A 22,033-nucleotide genomic window follows, 5' to 3' on the forward strand; every position below is an offset into this window, starting at 1 on the left:
ATTTATTTTAAGTAGATGCATTAATAGAAGTTTAGAATTTAACTGAAGTTAGTTTTAAGCTTATAAATCTAATAAAAACGAGTTAACAATACAACAGTACGTTCATAAAACCTTTTTATATCATTCTTTAAACAAATATTATCAGCAGGTAGAGATTTACTTAAAGATATTTAACGATTCTAATATTTGTGCAGGAGATATCAACGATGGGTAAAGCGGGAAAACTTATGACACGTTCATCTTCAACAAAATGCCTTTTTGTAAGGGTTTGTATAGGCCTAACAATGTTTTTTAAACTTCTCTTATTCAAACCATTGTTGTAGTGGATCTATGGTTTTGTCAATAAAGTGCACAGTTTCGAGTTTTTGGCTAAATCGTCAGCGTTAAAGTGGAAAACGAGGCGGAAAATCTACTTTTAGGTTCTATTCATTATTTTTGCACGACTTATTAAACGTCCATAGCCGATGAGATAAGCGTGAAAACAAAACGGACTATCGTTCATCCGTCATCATCAACAAAGTCGTCCAACATAGGCTAAAATGCTGCATCAACATCTACTCTATAGTGACCGCGTGTAACAACAAATGAGTTAACCAACTGTACGGTACTTTGGTTATTTCGTTGTGTTTTTGTGCGCGCTCGCCGCGCATCGTCGATCATTATAACGCAATTTATTAGTGATTTTTTGATCCGCGTGAACACGGACGAAGTACGTGAATATATACTGAGTGTTCGACGAAACATTCACAGAAAATCGTTAAAACAACAAATAACTTTAAGGTTACTAATTAGTCACTGATATACAAATTTTTCTTATTAAATCAGCTTTACTGATAAGGTTTTTGGAATTTTGAAAGTAACTAACAATTATTCGTTATATTGAATTGCGGTAAGTTCAATAAATATTGAATTGAAATTGTCCATTGATTAAAAAGGTCAAAATTATAGAATCGTTTTCAAGTTCTACAAAGAGACATCAACGATGGGTTAAGCGAGAAACCCAATTCTTATTACACTATTTTACAAGTAATACACATTTGTTAAAAATCATGATACACAACAATATTAGCAATTCAATTCTTCAATTTATTTTCTAATTAATAACGAATTATAAATAAAATATANGAAAAAGTCAAAATTATCGAATCATTTTCAAGTTCTACAAAGAGTCATCAACGATGGGTTAAGCGAGAAACCCAATTCTTATTACACTATTTTACAGGTAAAACACATTTGTTAAAAATCATGATACACGACAATATTAGCAACTCAATTCTTCAATTTATTTTCTAATTAATAACGAATTATAAATAAAATATAATATTACAATAAGAAATTTAACAATCATGCCCGAAGAAATTGAATTATCAAATTAGTGTATCTATGTATATTATTGCTATTTATACCATATTATTCTAATTCGTTCTCTATTCCAATTAATTCAAAACAAAAATAATTTACACAAATGAATTCAATACAACAAAATTTAGATAAGTGCCGATAAAATATTAGGAACTAACTTATCAGGATGGAATAGGTACATGTACCTACCTAATGAAATAAGGAAGGTAATGTAGTTAAGAAAGAATAGGTACTTCGACAGGGATTTGTTGAAATAGTCAAACGTAGAGTGCGATTCAAAACACTTCGACTCTCATCAGCACGTTTAATGACTAATGTTTTGGTACATGCATTAGGGTTTCTCTAGCGTGAATGTATATTTACATTTTTTGATCCGCAAGTACATGAATATACACTGGGTGTTCGACCAAACATTCACAGAAAATCGTTAAAACAACAAATGATAATTTTCCTAACAATCAATGAAACTGCAAAATATTATTGTTTATTACTGGTTTTTCAGTTATAATTTTTAATAAGCAATTAGAAATAAGTCAAATATAAGTTTGATCCGGGAGATCAACGATCACTCAGTCATAGTCCTAGGAATTTTGAAATTACTACAAAAAGGAATATTAAATGTCTTTGAAAATGACCGAATTATACTGCCTTAAAAGTTTAAATATTATATTTTCCCGCGATGATCAAATTGCATTATCTGTCATCATCATCTCTTGAATAACGTTGTCATTTGCAGTATTACACCCTTGTTAATCACTAATAAATGTATCTACAAGTTTTTATACCATATTCCTTCAATTCCTTAACATTCTTAGAAACCGGCGGTAGTTTTTCAATTAGCAATTCTATATTCACATATATCTCCCTCGACTTCTATATTTTCGCGTATAAGATATCAGCTGTTACTGACAACCTATTCCAAAATTAATATAACCTTCTATAATAAAACACTTTCTAACTTGCCCTGTCCTTTAACCCTCATATGAATATTTTAAAGTGCTCTATCCAGCTAAATATGTGGGGAAAAAAACTGTATTATTGTACCTGAAGTTTCTACAGCCCTAATCTAATAAGGATTCTGCTTTTCTTTTTTATTTACAAAATAGTAGAACCTTTAAATGTAAAATAGTAAGTTCTGTTTTCTTGTCTAAAGTAGCAAAATAATTGCAACAAGTAGTAGGGGTACTTTTATAGTTTAAAAAATGAAAATTCCGTAAGCTCTTGCTAAAACATTCTTAATATAATAAATTAAACCAGGCAATTTCTTTCACAAAAATGGTAAACTCTATGTATGTGTATTTCGCCTTATTCGGTCACCGACAGCACTTCGTTAATTTAACTGTAATAATAGTTACTCCTGATGGTACCCTAATAAGGAGAAATAAATTTGTGAAACTGTTCAAGTGCTTGATTTATAGTTTGTGTTAAGAAAATATAGATTGACTTTAACATGCAGTAGCAGGATTTACGACATTTGTCGATAACCGCTCAACAGGGTAACAATGTTACGGTAGAGAAGTAATAAAATAGATACGTATTAATTTTACATTTAACAACTAAAGAACAGAGCTCCTTAAATTTTATAGATTCCAATCGTTCTCTAAATTGGCTATTCTCAGTTGGTCACAAAGTGTTTTAGATTACACGAAGTATAATTTACTTTTGTACATTCTTAAAATACCCTACAATATTTACAAACATTATTTGTAACTGCAGTTATACCTTGCCAATAATCACAAAACACATCGGACTACGTTAACCGATACCTGCCGCAGAATTTTTCCCTGGGATTGAAAGAAGCTGTTGTTGATAAATGAGCCAGTTAGATTGATAACAGTTATAAATCAATCCGCCCAAATTTAGACGGTGCCATTTTCAGTGATACGTAGTAACGGAAACAATTCCCACTGTAACATAATCTAAGCCATTTATAGGTAACAGTTAACCCTTACAATTTTTCAATAATTTTATACTGTGTATAAATTTGTGTACGCAACCAACAACACACGTCAAACATTAAAAATTTACTAGTTATTATAACGTATCTGCAACCAACATTACACTCGAACGTAACCATTTAGACCCGTCCAATTTTTTTCAATTGTTTAATACCGACTAATACATCAGAATTGGTAATTTTTAATTAAATACTCTGATTAACCTAGACATCGATTGTAGGCCTTAGCAACCCTTTCATCATTTATTTAAACGTTTTAAACGTCAGTTAGCCTCAGATTTTTGTACCATCTCGTTTCTATAGATTATAATTTCAAGTCAGAAACGTTTATATGTGTATGATACAAGTTTGGACGTTGTACAATTAAATAATCATCCTGTATAAACGAACAACTTGTTACGTGTATTATACAGATGGTCTGTCGTCTGCAGCCATTTCTTCTGATCATCGTTCTTTAATGACACAGTTATTAGGCAGATTCGCCAAGGTTGACTTGCTTCGCACAATGCTCATAATTGCACCTTGACCATCAGCGCCAGAAAACAACAATTCCGCGCCATCCGTAGCACCGGTCTTTTTCTTTTTTTCGAGAAATTTTTGAAATAACGACATTTTGAAACTGTACTTCGTCAACATAACCTACACACCTCAAGATTAATTTAATGTGCCTCAAGAAAGCAAAATATTTGTTAGTACATATTAAGGACACATAGGTACTTTACTTAAACAAGAAGTTAATGGAAAAGGATGTAGAAAAAAGCAAGGAAAACCTTTATGTTAAAAACTTTGTAACATAAATTAGAGCAAAAAGACACGTCTTAAACAAGAAATAACTTTAACGTTGCCAATTATACAATAGATATACAAATTTTTCTTGAATTCATTGAATTGAAATTGCGTATTGATTGATTATCGAATCGTTTTCAAGTTCTTGAAAGAGACATCAACGTTGGGTTAAGCATGAAACCCAATTCTTATTACACTATTTTACAAGTAATACACATTTGTTAAAAATCATGATACACGACAATATTAGCAACTGAATTCTTAAATTTATTTTCTAATTAATAANCTTTAATATTTAGATAAACTTTCGTTCTTCATTTTCTCCGTGAAAATATTACATAATTGAGCTAATAAAAAAAAACTGAATGATTTGTAAATTGTAGTATATTTATTTCTTCTCGAAAAGGGTCGTTTAGGTACTTCTGAAATGTTTCATTTAGTTTTTCTTATCTTAATACATAAATTAATAATCGAGATTATGTATGCGATGGGCATAAAAAAACTCATTATAATTGTTTGCTCCAGTTTTAGGCATAAGAATTGCGATACAGTTTTCTTTATAAAAACGTATTACAATTTTCTTTCACCGTTTCGTAGTATCATATACAAGTGAAGTAATAAATTAGGAGGTGTTAAATTAACAAATTTGAGACGCGTTATAGAGTCAGAAAAAAACGAGTTACAATAACGATCACGAACACTGATCCTGTCACGCACTTCAGTATTATAGGTACGCAAGATTATTAAAGTTAAGCAAAACAATCTCTTTGTAGGATGCATTATTAAAAAGCGACCTACATATAGATTTACGTATGAATACCTAGTAACGGACAATCAATTTTCACGAAGAAAAGAAAAACCAATCGTGAAAACACGTTTATATATTTCAGTTTTTCTTCCCATAAAAGGTATTTCCACTTCCTCAACATATTTTAATTCATATACAAGTAAATTTCTACAATTTTAAATTTTTATATTTATTTTTTAACACTTGCTTGAAAATTGGACTATAGAATTATGTGTTAACTCATGCTTTAATTGAATAGATTCGATTTTTACTTGATGAAAATTTGATCCTACATTAATTTGCAATTTTGATGTATTTTTTTAAAATACTTGTGTGTTTAATTCAGCCTAATTAATACTGACCATCATAATCCATTAATATTTAAAGATTATTCGCAAAGCCTTCGATAAACTTGTTTAGATAAAGCTAATTAAAAAGTAAATGCATTTAGTTTGTCCGTACATGCCTCTAAAGCTCCTCAAGTGAATCCCGATATACTATTTAAAAGACTATTGCTCCAAAGGACTCTATATAGAGAGTCAGTTAAAGTGTTAATTAAGTTCCGAAGCCTAGTCAAAACGTTGTCGAAAGTCACAAATTTTTCCTGAATGCCATACATCTACAGAATTCGAGAATGTTTTAGAACTTTCTTGTAGGTTCGAGAACGTTCCCGAATGATAACTATAATTTTTCGTGAACGAACTCGCTTCGTTCGAAAAAATGCTTCTATCAATTCCACGTACATAACCTTCAGATTTACGTACAAACTTATTAGAAAATAATTTGTGAAGAACGAGATCTTCAGAGTTCGATGTCATAAGATTAATACGTATCTGAAACCGTTAACCTATTGAGTAGGCAACTTTTTAAAATTCGCGAGAACACTTGAGCAGAGAGCAAGAGAGACTGTTTACGCAGGCATCCTTTTTTTTCATTCCACCGCGGTACAGCATCAATTTGAAGAAGAGTTGCTGTTGATGATCATCGTCACCTCGTGCAATATCGCTACTGGCGCGTCGGTCGCGTCGCGTTTGTAGTCATCGTCGTCGCACGGCCAACTTAATACCATCTCGTCCGCGCGTTTGCTTACCTTTCCCATGGTTATATCGTTCTTGCCGTGCTCCCCGCGCTTTATTTACAAGGGATGGGTCACTCATCTAACTAGTTTCCTATTTAACATAATATGTTTGATCTCGGCTTAGTGACACGACTTATATGCACAAGTTCGTACGTATGTATGTAGTAGGTATTGTATTATTGTTATGGTAGAGAGTGAATGAGCCGGAGCGGAGGAGATACAATAATCAAATCGCCAAGTTAACAGCTATATTTGCGTTATCCGTTAGCGCCCCATCGACGTTGTCTACCTCCGACATTAACATTAATTTATTTGACCGAACACAGTCCATATTCATACGCATATTATTCGTCGAATGAACCGTTTGCAATCATTCGCGGTAAAAATTCGAAGACCGCACGGACACCCACATGAAGCCTAAGCATACGCAAGCTCGTATATGTGTTAATGAGCGTCGCAAGTCTTTTTTCTTAACCCATCTTCTTCTTCGTTTCTTAGCCTCGTTTGGTCCGTCAGACTTTAAAACATTACATAGATATATATACGAATAGGTCGATGACTTGATGACTTACGTGTTCGTTTAACCATCAAGTGCTTATCATTTTAACGACTTTTCTCGTTCTAAGATAAAACTATTTCATTAGTAAGGACAATGTAAGTTCTTGGTCAGCTTATGATGTGCTGATGAGATCGAGTTACTCATCGGATTCTTTCATTTATATTAAATATTAATGTGAAAATTCTTTTTCAATTTTTCACTCACTATAAACTACCTCAGGTTAATGCTGTTGTCATCTCTCGTAGCTTAGTGGTCGGGTTCGATTCCCGGCGAGGGCGTGACAACAGTAACAAACTTTTCCTCATTAACCTAAGGCGGTTTATAGTGGGTAAAAAATTGAAAATGAATTTTCACATTAATATTTAGAATGGACTTTCAGGATGGAGTAGTTATTATTCCTTTAAAATTTTTATTGCACAAGGTGTGCCGAAATTAAAATCAGAATTAAAAATATTATAAAATTATGGGATTATTTGTTATTCATTTTAAGTTCTTAACGAGATTCTAAAGTATATTTTCTTTTTGTTTTAGTTTTCCGGTCTCAAGAGTAATTGGGTAAGTAAAAAATCTTCGACATACAGTTTATAAAAAGGACTCAAACTCGTACATAGGACGAAGGTTTCTATTAGTTACGAAACTACTCCAACGTTTCACCTCACACACGAGGCTTCCTCTGGGTATGTAGCATATTCTCATAGCCTGTGTAAGCTTTAACTATTCTTTCCTTAGCGCCTATTGATCGTCCTGCTTTTGTGCCAGATTAAAGTGTGGGCACTGTACTATTAATTTTATCTATTTCAAATTTTCGCTCACAAAATTGCATTTTCTTTTAATTCCAAATCGTTTGAACATCAGACTCAAACGAAACTTACAAAGGGGAAGAACAGTGCCAGCGTGATTTAATTTATTTCCTATTTTATAAAAGTTGTTGGAGTGACAAGTTGTCATAAATCGATGTTACGATCAATGCAGTAACGTTTATTGAAATGTCCCGTCGTGCCGCGCCGGAAACCTTCGCTGTAGGTAGGCAATAAGTACCGGAGAAAAGGCGAAACGAACGTACCATTATTGCAATTGTCATTATCATTTCGAGTGCCGCGTGTAATAACGATAAAAGTCTGCGCTTGAAGGCTTTAAAATAAATCTGTCGAACGACGCGACGTACGGACGTTTTGCAAGAACGAACGTCCACGTGCGTCTGTTCCCGTCCACCTTCGTGGTTGCCATTTCGCTTCAATTGTCCCGCCAAAGGCAGACAGAATAACCATTACCAGTAAACATTTGTTAGACCTAAATTAGTAGATGACAATTCAAAAGAAATACGGCATTGGTAAATCCCCTATAACGAAACTCAAAAAACCAAAAAAAGTTTCGACATGTGGATTATAGAGTATACATGATAAAAACGACAAAATTTTATAAATGACACCTTTAAGCTTAGTGGTCAGAGCATTGGTGCGTAAAGCCAAAGGTCCCGGGTTCGATTCCCGGCGGGGATGTGACAACAGCAACAAAAATATTTTCCTCATTAATCTGAGGAAGTTTGTAGTGGATAAAAAATCGAAAAACGATTTCAAATTAATATTTAATGCTTAAGATGAAGCAAACGTATCTATGATAATGGTCAGACTACAGATAGAGTCAATAGTGATTTTTCAGAACAATTCCCAGCGTGTCTCAAAATCACAGTTGTGAAAAAAGTGAAATGTGCATTTTGTATTCAGTCGAAAAACGTTAAAATTGAAGAATTAGAGTCAAAATACAATAAATAATAGCAAATACAAAAACTTTTGCGCCGAAAGCTTAAAATTTAACAAAAATTTCTGTAGGACTCTCGGTTCCATCAGAAGGATCAAAAACCCTAAGAAGAATATACATAATTTGTAAAGTAATTAGCCCAACTGTTTTCGTCCTGCCAAAAGGAATAATCATTGATCATTGTAAGGTCTTAACTTACTTAACCTCAAACTATTGACTGATTGTTTAATAAACTTGGTTATCTGTTGATTTTATGGATAAATAGTTTTTTAATTATTCCTTTTTTAATATGACTAAAATAGCAACCATTGGAAATTAATTACTATACCTAATTATAAAACAAAGAAATTCCAGACGCGGATCGCGATTTCGATCTTGCTGGATCTCATCAGCACGTTGCAGACAGCTTCGACAGAACACAACAACCAACTCTACCTGTTGCCTTAACACAGCGCGTTTTATGAAATCCTACATATGGCGCCGTAGTACAATGCTACATTTAGCGATTACCGCGTCATTTGAAGAATTTCATACCTAATTATATTAATCAAAATTTTCATTTATGGGTGCCTCCGAGTTTAAAATAATCGGTAAGCTAGATGTTCTAACTCTTCTCAGATAATGATTATGACTTATGATTAATATACACATATGTACTAGAGATAATCCATGTACAATTTTAACCGAGACCCCGAGTACCGAATTAATAAAGCCCAATCTACAGTCGCATCCAATTAAAATAAAGCCATAATTACAATGAATGAATGTAACTTGTTGATTCTGCCATCAATACTGTGCGAACGGTAGTAATTATTACTACGAAATGAGCAAAAATCACGAAAACAACACACAGTAATTACAATATCCTTAGGCCAATTTAGGGGAGCACAGTCAGTACTAAATTTTTGAATTAAATAAGCCTTTTTAATAGCTTTTTCGACACATTTTGCAGTATAAAATCACTCACCTACTTGTGGATAAGTGGGGAAAGAATAGAGGTTAACAAGATAAGCGCAACAGTACAGTGAAAAGGTTCTCATTCCATCCAGTTAAGCAAACTTCGCCTTTTTAAACTGACCCTCGTGCATCAATAAAGCATAGCTGTGAATCATTTTTTTTACTATCCCGTTATTATTATTATTATTTAAAGGTTAGAAGTGTTCAAAATGTGTTGTTATCGGCGAATGATGAGGATACCGTGGATAGAGAAGGTTAGAAATGAAAAGGTATTAGAAAGAACAGGAGAACAGAGACTCTATGGGATTCAATAAGAAATAGGCGAGATAGATTAGTAGGACACCTTTTCTAGTCAGAGACATATTAGAGCCAGAAACGAAGGTTGGGAAGGGTAGAGGTAGACCTACATTAGATTACTGTTCGTTAAGGATGCGGGTTGTTCTAGTTTTAAGTAAATGCGTAGATTAGCTCAGGATAGAAAAGAGTGGAGGTGCGTGTTCAACTGACGACCTTGTGATGATGATGACATTATTCATTGATCTATAGACGTCCAAAGACGGGGTGGAATTGACATTCGCCCGCTAATATATAAACTCGTCGCGCCGCTACCTCTGTGTCGACGTCGTTCATCAGGGACCGAACGAAGCCTGCCGCGAACCTTTTTTTATCCTTTTTTGCGGCTCGCGTTTTACGGTCACGATTCGATCTATCTTAGCAGCAACAACAACGACGTACGACGACGACGCGGCACATACACAATCGGCCAACGACGGTGGTATGACGCGTCGACTGCGGCATGGTATGGCTCAGTAGATGGTGCAGTAAGTAACCCATCTACAAAAAGGGGAAGTAAACCAAAGCAGAGGCAGTACGTTTCGAAAGGATCCGAATTTACAACAGTGCTATCCTTTTGTAAATGGTATGGCTAACAATAAAATAACAATTGGGACCTGTTAGATGAAGATATGACATCTGGCGGTTCAAGAACTACTTACTCTAAATATGAATTCATTAAAGTATTGAAACGTAACCATATTAAATTGAACCGAGCGGTATGACCTAGAGGTTTAGACCATTGCTTAGCATTCGGGAGGATGCCGGTTCGATTCCGGGTCCGTCTGCCTTGGTCCAAGTTTTTCTGTGGTTTCCTTGGATCACTTAGGCAAATGCTGGGGCAGTAATATTTTACAGATAATCTTTCATTCTCTTCTGTCTTCATTTCGTCCGTCTCATCTTTCTCACCTGAACCACCATCCACTTATTCCCACGATTCCTGAAAGCAAGCTGAAGAGGGCCTTCCGTCCTACCTTCCGGCGTAGTCAGGAGGGACTGCCCGCCCACCAGCATTACTGACTGGTGGGAATGAAACACCCTAAAGTAGATAAACATCCACAAGTCCATAGTGTATTAAATCAAAAATGCAAATTGCTTTGCTCCACGTTCCACTTTCCAAGGCCCCTGCTAATAACCAACTGACTTTAGTAGTATAATATTGCAATTATATGCTTGCATTTTTGAACAAATTCGGAATTTATTGAGGCGACATGCTTAATTATTAAATAAGCAACGCATGGATACGAAAAGTTAGAAATGAGGAGGTGTTGTAAAAAATATGAGAACAAAAGGCCCTATACAAGTAATTAAGGAAGAGGACAGATAAGATAGTAGAATACCTTCTAATCACGATAATAAACACACTAGAAGCAGAAACAATCCCAGAAGATGAACTTAGATTGAATTACTTTTCGGAAATAGTATTTGCTTTTGGGAAATGCGAAGATGTGGTTGATCATAGTAAGGAGTGGATGTACGTGCTCCAACAGTCGTTGGACTGACGAACCTATGACGATGATGCATATGAGAGAACTTACGATAGTTGATCATGAAACTACATGGGAATGACTTTCGCACGACACCAATTCCACGCAATTCTTACACCGCAGACTCATTTACTGATAAACGAACCCTAAGTGCCTATTATACTTAAATACATGCATATATGGTAAATAGTACCATGACAATGATGACGTACCCGCATCGCATATCTGTAAATACAGAGTGACCTTTTATATTTGACACCTGTCATAATAAAAGAAAGATATAATTTGCCATTAACATGGTAAGCTCAATAATGCTTTTGATAAGGATTTAAGGATATAGATAAGAACTCCACTAATTACGTGAGATTCTTCTCTAAATATTTAACGCGCCCCCCCCCCCCTTCCCCTTGGAGATATCCTTGTTCCCACTTTTAGCCTCACATAATTGATGGACGACGTCCGCATACTGTATTAAAGGATATTTCTTAAAATCCATGTAAAGTTAATGTCAAGTTCATAAGCTCTAAGAAGGACGCATAATGCGTGCCACGACGAGTTAGTCGCGCGATCACCCTGTATCTTGGTACATAAGGTGTCGGCGTACAGCTTTGTTATTACTATTAACGACCGCTAACGTTACACGAAGGGAAATTCGGATTGACATGGCACGCAAAACATAAATTGGCGCCGCCAACGAACGGGCTGACGCACGGACGCGGACGGACGGTAGGCAGTAAGTAAGGTAAGTATGCAACAGGTTGCCGAGCACCGGTGCAAGTGCAACGATGCAAATTACTGGCCGCATATTACACAGAGGTATAAGAACCGGGTATGCAGCATGCACCCGTAGGTCGACATCCGATTATTATTACACGACGCGATTGATGAACGACACGAACCTTACTACGCACTATTCAATACACGGAGATGTTTTAGACCTATATAGTTGGTTAGTTCCCTCTTTTCAATCGTCAATAATATTCAATTTTTTAGAACTACGAGGTTGAAAGTTCACTATAACAAAAGTCCTCTTTCGATAGGAACTAACTCGTTATTTTATATCATTTTAAAAAATTCACAATTACACCCCGAGATAAAAATGTTCAGTCTCTGAAAGCGAGACTCGAGTCTCCGTCTCTCATCGAGTCTCTCTGGTGTCGCTGAGAGAGACTGTCAAAAAAACTGTTTAGCGTCTCGAGAGACTCGAGTCGCTCATAGAGCGCCTCATTTCGTATCCAGTCTCTGAACGAGAGACTCGAATCTATCAATAAGTGGTGTCTCGATGGACATGGTTAAAATTTTTAGTTCAACATATTTCAGAGATCCCAGCCTTTCTACGAGACTCGAGTCTCTCAATTTTTTAGTTTTATTCATTCAGTCTCTATGTGAGAGACTCGAATCGATAATCGTTCGAGTCTCTCATAAGAGACTGTGAGAGATCCATAAGAACACCTAGGCAATAACTAAGAGACTGTGAGAGACGGTCTCAGAGACGCTGAAACACTCTGAGAGACTGGAGACAGACTGAAAATGTTTGTCTAGGGATAGTATGCAGTAGAAATTATAAAAAAATTGCCTTCATTAGTGCGTTCTCACATTGGACGAATTTCAATAGTTACATAAGCTGTTGTTGTTTATCTAACAAATCACGATGACCATCTAGGTAGGTTCCTTTGGACAATTTTCTCTTATCGTCATCATCATTATCATCATAACATCTTCAGTGATGTTGGTATCTACCTCCACTTCTTTCTATATTGAGTCAATCTTCGAATTTCTTAAAAACTAGAGCCCCTTACATTGCACGCAACAAGTAATCTAATCTTGGTCTGACTCTACCCCCATAGCTCCTGTTTCTGCAACCTATACCGCTGACTCCCAAAGCACCTTTTGTTATCGTACTGGGGCCTATCAGTGGCCTTTAGCGTTAAGAACTTCTGTGGATGCACATCTAGCAAATGCGTGACTATTTTAAAGCAGTTATTGATATACCAACTTTAAAAATCACTTAAATACATTTCACAGATGTATGCACGTTCATAATCGCTTTCGTGGATAAATAATCATGGCTTTTAATCGCAAATTCTTGTTCTGGATAAGTAAATGCGTCTCGTGAAAATCGCTAATTCATATCGTAAAATCACGAGCAGTATTTTCTCAAAATGTTGGTTTTAACGGAGCTTTATTTACAAATGGATTATTAACTATGAAAGGACAAAACGTAACTCATTCTAAATTATGTGACAAAATCAAAAATTGTTCTGATGCCACCACCAATAACTGATATGTAACAAAAAAAGAATATGACCAGATGCCAATATGGGGAAAACCCAACAAGATATAACTCTGCCTCGAGCTATGAAATTCCTGTAACCTGCATATAATTGCAGAGCATCGATAATAAAATTAACAAAGGTGGTTGCCGACCGAAGGTCTTCGCTTCGCAGAACCTGACCATTGGGACCAAATTAGCCTATTATTGTTTGCAAAAGAACATTCAACAGATATTTGACTACCTTGTATGCATTTGAAATTATGAAAATTTCCAATATAACAAATTAAAATTGGTTGAATAATGATAAGCAAATCTATCTCTAAAAATATTAAAATTAAACTGAAACAACATTCATTACGTTCGTAGTACATACTGATTATAAAATTCGTTTTCCTATTCCACTGGGGATTCAATCAATCTAAACCAGTCGCAAGAACAACGTCGACATGGTCACTGACCACGGATTCACTTGACCGCGAAATCTCCTATTAACTTCCATAAAGTGTATGGCCAAACGTACCGTTGATGTAGCAGTTACTCCGAAAAGAATCGTCATTACCGGCGCGAAAATTAGCCGAAATCGATTTATAACTATCAATCGTGATTAATTAAAGTAAAATATTTCGTGTCTTCTCAAAACCGAGGCTGAATTTTTTTCAATATGAACGAACGATTACGGTTACACTGTGCTATATCTACTAACAAAATGACGTGTATTTTTCTAACAGTAGGTAATTAAATTTGTAATTGTGATTTTCAGAGATCAACACAACCGATAAACGAAAATAAATAATGTAATGCAAACACCAACAGTTTTTTTTTACAAATAATCTTCTTTCCATTAGTTGTATGACTTCGACATACTACCCTTAAGAACTCCTGAAAATGTCCACGCGTGGCGTCGAAAGGGCCTTAATAATATTGCAAGTTGATATTTGTAACAGTTGTTGAGTAATGGGGATTGACAGCAGCTCAAAATGGTTAATGTAAAATACACACTGCTAATATCGCACTTATTTCTCTTTTCCGGATTTGGCTGACGCTGCCATGCGTTTAGATTAGAGATTAGCTGAATACCCGTTTTGAATCCGGCAGGATACCGGATAATAACGCCGAGTACTCGACAGTGCCGCGTAATTCTATCAGAGTAAAAAAATAACAAACACTAGCAATAATAATTTAATAAGTATAACAAATAACCTACCTAATGAAAACTGGTAATTAAGATTGCATTGTGAACCGGAATACATCAGTATCAGTGATAGGCACGTTAGCTTAATCGAATAAAATAATTCGAAGTGGTCTGTATTCCGTCGAAACTGCCAGACACGGATCGCGATTTCAATCTTTTTGGATCTCATCAGCGCGCCGCAGGCAGCTCCGACAGAACAGAGACCAACTTTTAAATGCTGTCTTAACAGTGCGTTTTAGAAAATACCACAAATGGCGCAGTAAACGCCATCTGTAGCACGATGCTACATTTTAGGATTACGAATTTTAAGTGACTGTTTCCGATCTTTTGAGACTTTCATAATATAAATATTGCAAAATTAATTAAATATTTAGTTAACTATATGTACGTGGACTTCAATTAAAACTCGCTGGTTATGAAAACCACGACAAACGTTGTATTCGGCAGCATGTAGCAAAATCCGGCTCCTCCACCTTTTTTAGAGAAGCAACATAACGTTTGGTATACGATGCACATCATTGCACCTCTACTAACTTGTATGTGCAAATATACCTACACAAACACGCACCGACACATACAGGGACATGTGTAGATACATACATAGTATCGTCAGTCAGTTTTCCTCATTAAAATGCACGCACGCAATAGCTCATTAAAATTCTGAATCGTGCGTATCTCGAGTTTTTCTCGTCACTTCTCAGCAACCAGCGATAATAATTACACTTCCCTTCGCATAAAAGGAAATAATAAAAGAGACTTTTCGTGATTTACCGGCAGCAAATGCAGTCTTGGGTGGAGAAGAGACTGTTGACTGGGTCTTCGCTGTTATTTATTCAAAGTTGTGCCTTCGGTAAATATGAAAATTTAAACAAATCTAATGTCAACTTCACTAATACGAACCATTGGAAGTGAAAAGTGCAAATCATTGGTTAATTGAAATTTAAATTTTACAAATTTTTAGTGTTACATAATATAAATAAAATTATTTCATTTTCCGAGAAAAATTTACTGCTATACTTGCAAAATGAAATCTTTTACTTCTGTTTTCAACAAAAAATTTTGCTAAATATGAATTAGAAAGGTTATACTTTGTTTTCACAATGTACTGTATGTACTATACTAAGACCTATTATAATAATTAGTGACGGAAAACTAGAAGTCGGATAAATGAGGATAGAAAAGACGCGATAGACTTAAAATGATGAATAGTGCAAAATCGAGTTGCTTTTAATTTAGTGTAGAAATTTGAAAAAGATAAAAGAGTAGACATATGTTTGCGTATTCAACCAATTCCCTGGGCTGTTGATAGCATAACTAACCGAAAGAATATTGTCAAAATAGAATTAAGATTATTTGTGAAATTAACTATAGACAGAAGTTTAGTATTTGGACTCTCCTCCACCAAGGGATGTGATACTTAGAGGGAAAGAAGAACACTTTGGTAAGGGTCCGGGTTATCGACAACCACTGGTTTAAAAATTAGACTATATATGAGGGGAAGACTTAACTTACACGGTTTGGTTAGGTTAGGTTAGGTGTTTTAGGATGGTCCTTCTGTTTAAAAATATCAATTAAGCCCTTTGAAGCAAGTCAGATCCCTGTTTCCACCACTAGCTCGTATCTCGATGTCAGCGACAGTCGCTGTCGAGATACAATCTACGTTCACGTTGTCAACGTAGCACTACCACTGAAGATGTCAGCCGCAGTAGCTGACGAAACGTCTGGACGGAATGGTTCACTTAGACCACGGCCCTATAGCCCGAATCTTCATTCTACTAAAGCATCACATCTCTTGGCGGATATGTGCTTTTTCTCTAATTCATATATTTAGTGCAACTAACGTGTTTACCCGAATGACAACCGACCGCGTAATTTTACTATATGGAAAATTCATTCAATTGCACATTTGTCAAAACGGACGACCTTTTGGCAAAGCAATAACACTTCATTTTGTTGCATAACTGTAGGGTAGATACGATGGAAATAAATGAATATACGGATACGGTTATTTTTGAATAAGTTACAAATAAGTCACAGTCTTGAGATTATTACTTTTTGTTGTTTTTCCTCTTCCAACTAGGTATCGTACATTAGGTAATTGCAGATATTCACAATTTAAAATTAGGGAAAAACAATATTTTAATTTTTCGACAATGTCTCAAACCAGTAGGACTTTCTCTTAGCAAATATTAACCCCTTAGCAAATATTGAAATACTGGGTTGATCCACTGCCAATCATTATCATCATAAGCTCGTCAGTCCTGAGACTGGTTGGACACGCACTTCCTCTCTTTCCCATCCTGAGCTAATATTCGCATTTCCCTAAAACTAGAACAACCAACATCCTCTGAAGCATGAAGGTCTAGCCTGAGGCGTCCTACTAACTTATTTCGCCTATTTCTTATTGACTTCCATAGAGTCCTCTGTTCTCCTATTCTTTATAATACCTCTTCATTTCTAATCTTCTCTATCCACGGTATCCTCATCATTCGCCAGTAACACCTCATATCAAAAGCTTCTAACCTTGTCTTTTCCGCCGCACCCACTCTCCATGTTTCGCAACCCTACAGCGCCGCGCTCCAAATATACACCCTTAACAACCTTTTCCCAATTTCTAAATTAACCATTCGTGAGCATAAAAATGACTTCTTTTTATTGAAGGCGACACGGCTCTCCGTTATGCTCTGCTTTCTATCCCTACTACTCCTTCCGTCCTGACTTTTCTGACTTCCTAGATACCTAAAATCAGTCACTTCTTCTAATGCTCCTGTTTTTATATTCGCTCTTTCCTTACTTTTTCTTCTCTTGCATACCAATATTTTTGTTTTATTTTTATTGACGTGACAACGTCTTATAATTCGATGGAGCCGGCTGCACGCACGAAGAAACATGACTCATGCGGCGTTACCTCGCTCTGAGGCGTTCCATTTATGGCTTGAAGTGCAAGCGAGAGCTCGGAACGAGCAACAAAAAGGCACAATCGGCCTCCGCGTTCGGCAGCGTTCGACATCTGTCTCTCTCCTACTTGAGTGAGCGATGCGTCCGCGTGGACAGCTGCTATACAATAATACATTTCCATTTACCTCCTTCTCTATATCCATACAAAATATCTATCAAACAAATAAAATTAAAATTTTCTTTTGAAAAATGAAACCATTCCATCAGTATTTTCATATGACGTTGTCGCGTTCAACCATCGTCAGTAAACCGTCTTTACAGACAACCGATTTTTTATTTTCATACAGCACTGTTTTATCAGTACCGCTTCCAATACAGCAATTTAAATGTATCCCGAAATGCCCAGGAAGCCATCCAGGATTGAATGATGCAGACATATTATGCATCTAATTTTAATTGAACTAAATTTTCTAGTGCATAATTTAACATGGAAATGTATCCAATTTAAATTAATCTTCTACCAGTTAATTTTACTGCATTCGTTCTAAACATTGCGTAGTTCGACTAGATGTGTGCATGTACCAAAAACAAAAAAGGGACGAGAATTGTTGCAATTTCCTTATGCGCCTATTTCTCTAATAATAATCACGGCACATTACGGTGAATCTATTCTCACACCGGGTATTATGCGCGAGAGTGTCTTTTTGCAGTTCTATTAATAGCCGGCACGTTAACGTTTTATATTATGATAAGAAGCAAGAGTGGAAACTCTCGCAATTAGAGCACTAACGACGTCTAATTCATACGCGTATGCAAATTCCGCGCCATAAACGATTTTGCATTATTAATATATCCTGTTGATTGTTAAACAAGTTCTCCCGGTAATAGCAATAATAAGTCGACGGTGCAGTGTGCAGCGTTACCTACCTTCGACTGAAAATTGTTATTTGCATCGCTATTACCTTTAGCTATTTCGATTAAACTCTTTTCAGGAACCTAGCGGATAAATTACCATCACTTTTACAAAAAATACCTTCCATTTAGCTTTAATCTTTAAGGATATGCTCCTAGAGGCAGCATCTCATACAAGCCAGTATAGACATAACCCCAACTAAAATTGTAGAAAGAGACAGACAGCTTCCCAGTTATCCCAACAAGGTTAGCCACTCTGACTCATGTGGACCTCATACAGTTCTGCCCCAGGGGCCGCCCTGAAATTCCTATTTTTCATGCCAAACATGCAACATGCTTTTTGCAAGTACAGTGCAAACTCTTTATAACGTCACTCGATTTAACGACAAACTCCTTAAACGTCGAAATTGCTTGACTTTGGTTGATTTACATTGTTTTCTATACAATATTACACTCTATATAGCGTCACGCTCACTCTATTTAACGACAACAATGCGGCATTATAAATCATTGAGCAGTACTTTCTAAGTTGCCGAAATAGATAAGAACTGCAGCTGTGTACGTTGTTGAAGAAGACGATCCTGTCCCTCCACCAAGCATCAAACAAGCACTTGATGCAGCGAAACTATTAAAAAAATACTTTTTATATAATCAAATTGATCCAGCAGTATCTCAAGATATGAGTAAGATACGTAACAAAATACAATTAAAATATTGGAGCAGCAAAAAACATCAGACGAAGATAACAGGCTATACGCAATGTATGAATAATAATGTTCGTGTGCAAAATGTGTACTATATTGGTAAATGCATATTATTATAGAATAGTAAAATAATATTTTTTATTTCTCTCCATTTAACGACCACTCTTTATAACGCCGAAAAATGTTCAGTCCCTTAAGTGTCGGTATATAGAGTTTACACTGTAAATAAAATAAAAAATATATTGAAAACGAGATTCGGCGTTCACTTCCTGTTCTAACCTCTGCATTTGATTAAAAAATAGATTTGTAGAAAAAAATTAAAAACAACTATTTGGAATCTTATTTCTGACTAGATCTAGCGAAAAAATTTATATATATTACCTACTAAAAAGCACTCAAAGGATTCAGGAGGTTTATAAAAAGAATTAGTACTATTTAAAGTCACTTATTTTTCATGATTATTGCAAAATTCGTCTAGTCTTTATTTGCAATCCTCCTGAAAACTTGTCCTTCGAACTTCGTTTCTGTTTGTTCTCGCTACCTTTTGTTCACAAAAGTTAACAATTCATCAATATTCAAGATCGATACTAATAGATAGGCACTAAACTTCTAGAGCCTTAACGATCATCTCAATCTGCTACGATGCACAGAATTCGCCGTACCCTCCAGTGTAACATGTATTCACGGTAAAAATATTGACGGTGATAATAGGAATCTCAATTAATGGTCATTTTTTACATTAGTTGACATTGGAATTGAGACATAAAGTTTAGTCAGGTAGGTAGTACTCACCAAGTAGAATCGTGTGGTAGCATTAATTCCGTGCGGAAACCAATGTGGCTTGAGATACAGGCTCCTAAAGTTTTCTTAATCGGAGGAAATTCCGATTGGTACGGCCCTGGCTGCAGCCCTTCGTCAGCTGTTCTCGCCAAATATGCATTGATGACGTCATTGTTTAGTTAGGTAGATGTATGATAGACTGGAGTTTGTTTAATGCCCCTGCCCGCCGAAGGCGGGCTGAGACATTAGAATAATGTTAGGAAGATATATTTTAGGACAAACGATGTTTGGCGGGAACAGCTGACGGAAGGCTGAAGCCGGGGCCGTACCTACCGGAATTTCCTCTGATTAAGAAAACTTTAAGGGCCTGTATCTCACTCACATTGATTTTTAAACAAATAATAAACAAAATTCTAGTAAATACTACCACACTACTTTACTTGGTGAGTACTACCTACCTGACTAAACTTCATGTCTCAATTCCAATGTCAACTAATGTAAAAAATTACCCAATTAATTAATGTGCTTGTGTCAGTATCAATCGAAAATTTTATCGAATTGTAAATGAAGAAGCAATAGCAATACTGACTGTTAGATCTGCGGTCTGCCATCGATCGTGTCCCATCGATTTATCATCATCATACCTACCAATAATAAGACGTCCGTCGTTCGTGGGATAATTGGAGCGTGTATACGGGATTGCGATCGACAATATTTAAAATCCTAAACAGCGGCAAATTGACTATTAAGTGGCCATTTTGACCATATTTAGAGTGCGGACGAAGGAAAGACGCAAACGAACGACTCGATCTGTTCCGTTATTCATTCGATCTTTAAATCAGTTTGTTTTTACTTTGCAACGCGTAACTACCTGCTACAATACACATGTACGCGAAATATGTTACGTATAATTGTATAAGTGTGTAGGTACGTTTGGTATGTAAAAGTGATGTGTCACGTATAATTTGTACATTTTTACATCGTACTTGTACGATACGAAACGGTAAAATCTGGATTCCCTCCATATCGGCTAGTTTCAGTTCTTGGAATGGATAAACGATTTCTATGAATAGGAAAGCCTTTGAAACAGTATTTCAATAAAATGTGTATACTTTGAATTCAGATTAGCGATGATATTGAAACGAGAAATCGCTTGATAAAGATTTACCCGCTGTACAAAGTTTTAAACTGCGTGCTTGGATTGATTGCTGATTGCCGTTTTTTAGACCATTTAAGCAGATTGGACCCTTCTGCATACCATAATCATCATAACGTCAGCCCTAAAACTGCTTGTGGACACCCACCTCCACTCTTTCCTATCCTGAGCTAATCATCGCATTTTCCTAAAACTAAAACATTCCATATCCTTAACTATTTGCGAACAGTAATCTAATGTAAGTCTGCCTCTACTCCTCTTAACTCCTGTTTCTACCTCTGATAGGTCATATAATTTTAAAATAACAATACAATATAGATTATGGATGAAGCTATCTACCGGTACCGTACTGGTGACCAACAAGCTATTCAGTGCTACCGGTACCGGTACCAGTACCGATGCCTAAGAAACCCAAACGTTGATTAGCACTTTAAGTTATAAATAGAATATCATCTTACATGGTTTATGAGACTATAAGACTAATGAGCGTGGTGCATAGAGATATAATGTGCGTCCCACTTTAAACGATTTTCGAACTTATAGTACAGTAGTTTTCCACAATACTTATTTAAACTAAATTAAAATTTTAATTTAATTATTTAAAATAAATGAAGCATGAATTTAATCTTCCAATTCAAAGTCAATGCATATTACAGCACCGATAAAGCATTCTTTCTAGCTTCTTAGTCACTGGTAGAGTACCAGTGAATAGCGTCATAGCATGAGCATCCCTGTNTGGTACACGGAGAAAATGAAAAAGGAAAATTTACTTAAATATTAAAGCGATATTAATAATTTATCCCACTAGCCCGTTGCTTCGTAAGCAAAAATAATAAAAATTACAATTTGGACCCGAATTTGTAAAAATAAAATCCCAGCAGAAATAAATTTACTATTAGGTATTTTAGTTGATATTACAAATTTAATTGTAATAATCAAGAAACTTGAAAAAATATATAAAGACACATGTCGAAATTGAGATTATTACATGTTACCTAATAAATTCTACTATTTCTACGGCAATTCAGTCATTTACAATCGAAAATTGTACC

General features: G+C 35.6%; 1 protein-coding gene and 1 long non-coding RNA gene across 3 annotated transcripts in view; one reads left to right on the forward strand and one right to left on the reverse strand.

Annotated features, from left to right (window-relative positions):
• The window catches only part of LOC108732662, a 233,703-nt gene that overhangs the window by 204,170 nt on the left and 7,500 nt on the right, over positions 1-22,033 (reverse strand). The window lies entirely within an intron of this gene.
• LOC108732663 (mucin-2) overlaps positions 1-22,033 on the forward strand; it is an 88,643-nt gene that overhangs the window by 15,241 nt on the left and 51,369 nt on the right. For both annotated transcript variants that reach the window (XM_025976808.1, XM_025976811.1), the window contains exon 2: positions 7,061-7,084. The gene's annotated coding sequence lies outside the window, so the exon portion shown is untranslated. The remainder of the gene's footprint in view (positions 1-7,060; positions 7,085-22,033) is intronic.

Source organism: Agrilus planipennis, unplaced genomic scaffold (assembly GCF_000699045.2).
Source record: "Agrilus planipennis isolate EAB-ADULT unplaced genomic scaffold, Apla_2.0 scaffold56, whole genome shotgun sequence".
NCBI lineage: Eukaryota > Metazoa > Arthropoda > Insecta > Coleoptera > Buprestidae > Agrilus > Agrilus planipennis.